This window comes from Coffea eugenioides, chromosome 2 (genome assembly GCF_003713205.1).
Source record: "Coffea eugenioides isolate CCC68of chromosome 2, Ceug_1.0, whole genome shotgun sequence".
NCBI lineage: Eukaryota > Viridiplantae > Streptophyta > Magnoliopsida > Gentianales > Rubiaceae > Coffea > Coffea eugenioides.
Window position 1 is genome coordinate 28,407,673 of NC_040036.1, and position 1,943 is coordinate 28,409,615.

Consider the following 1,943-nt stretch of genomic DNA (forward strand, 5'->3'; position numbering starts at 1 on the left):
GAATGCCTTGAAGATGGAGGCGATCCTAGAGGTGGTCTTGGATGAGACTCGTTTCGGGGTGCTCCTGATAGAATGTCTCCCATCAGATTCTTCATCGAACGGGATCTCGGGAGATTCATCTGATTTTCTCTTAGAGGATTCGGCCTTTTGCTTGCCTTGCCCCTTAAAATACCTCCTTAACTCTTTGAAAATATTAGGGTTCTCAGCCACAAACTCGACCATTCGGATCATGACTTCTTCATTTGCGGGTTGAGTCCCTTGGGACCCTTGTCCTTCGAGGACATTCCCTTGTTGAGCTGCACCACTTGGTTCAGCTCCAATAGTGAGAACCTTCCTGCTCCCAAAACGTGTAGGCTTCATTCTTTGATATTTTCGAGTTCCCACAAATGGTGCCAATTGAAGAGGTGATTTCTGATCAGACCAGTTGCCTCGGATAGCTAAAGCGTACTCCTGAGTGGAGAGGTAGCTATTGGAAGATCACCTGCTTAGTTTATCAAAGTCGGGGCTAGGTCCCCCGGTCTTTCTCCGAAGATTAAGTCAGTTCAGAATAATATACTAGTATAAGGATAGTTTGAGGGTTTTAGACTTTAACCAGAGAAAAACGTCCCCTTCTCAGTAGGAGAATCCGATATTTATAGAGGATAATTTGGAGGGAAGGACTATGGGGTCCAGGTCCCTAGAAATTTGACTAAGACAGCATATCACCCTGACTTGACCACTCTGGGCAGTGAGCAATGTGTTAGAACAGTGAACAGTGTGTCAGAGATCACATCCACTACTTTTTAGTTGTCAGATCCTTAGGCACGACCTCGATTGTGATGTGCATCATAACTCCATTTCGAGGTGACAGCAGATGCCAAGTTCACTTCGGTCATCAAGGGACACGAGGTAGCCGAGGTGAACATTGCGGTTGGACCTAGTATTATGGATCGGAATACTGTCTCGGCTCAAACCGAGCCGGGATGACCATCCTCAGAGGGGGAATAGGAATATACTCTGAATCAAAAGATGAAATAGAGGAAGAAAGAATTTCTACGGAAATTAGTAGTCGAACTGTTCTACGTCTTGGTGCCGAATTGATTATGTCAGAATGCTCAGAAAAAGACATAAAAGTTGAGATAGATGAACTTACTAATGGTGGAAAAAGAGTGACTCAAACAAAAGGACTCTATCATTGCGGAAGGCAAGTGACAAAGTATTCCCTATTAATAGGGGAATATGAGTGAGAAGTCGAAAAACTTTTTGAATTTGAACTAAAATGCAATTTGATGAGAACATGAAGATCGGGCTCAAGAATCATTGAAGATCTGAACTTGTGTCATGATTATTTCTTGTTATTTATTTAATTAAGTTTTTAGCAATAATTGTTAGTTAATTAGAGTTAATCTTGAGTTATTTTTGAGTCCTTAATAAGGGGAATACAGGCTAAGGTCATGTTAACCATAGTTAAGCCAATTTGAGTTAGTTAATTTGCTATTCTAGTTGAGTTAGAGTTTTAAGAAGTAGTTAATTGTTTCCAAATTTGTTTAGGATATTGTGTCAAGTTTAGAAGTCAAGTCAAATATGGAAACTTGTATTGTTTCCAACTTAGATTAGGTTTTTGAGTCTTATAAGGTTATAAATAGCCAAACTTATGATATTTTCAGTAGAAAGACAATTATGAATAAAATTTGAGAGTTTTTCTCTTTCTTGTTCCTTTGGGAACGTCTCTTGATACAAAGTGAGTTGAATCTCCTTTGTTCAAGTTTTGGCTTATCAATTCAAGACCATGTTGAATTGTGGCGCCATTCTACCCTTCTATTCAATCTCGAGTGGTCCTTGATTGTTTAGAATCCATCCAATTTTATCCATAATCTGATCAAGATAGATCCTTCCCCTGCCTGGTCGATTCGATTTCTTCTCGAGTGGTCCTTAGAGAATCGATTCGCATCATCTGATATCAG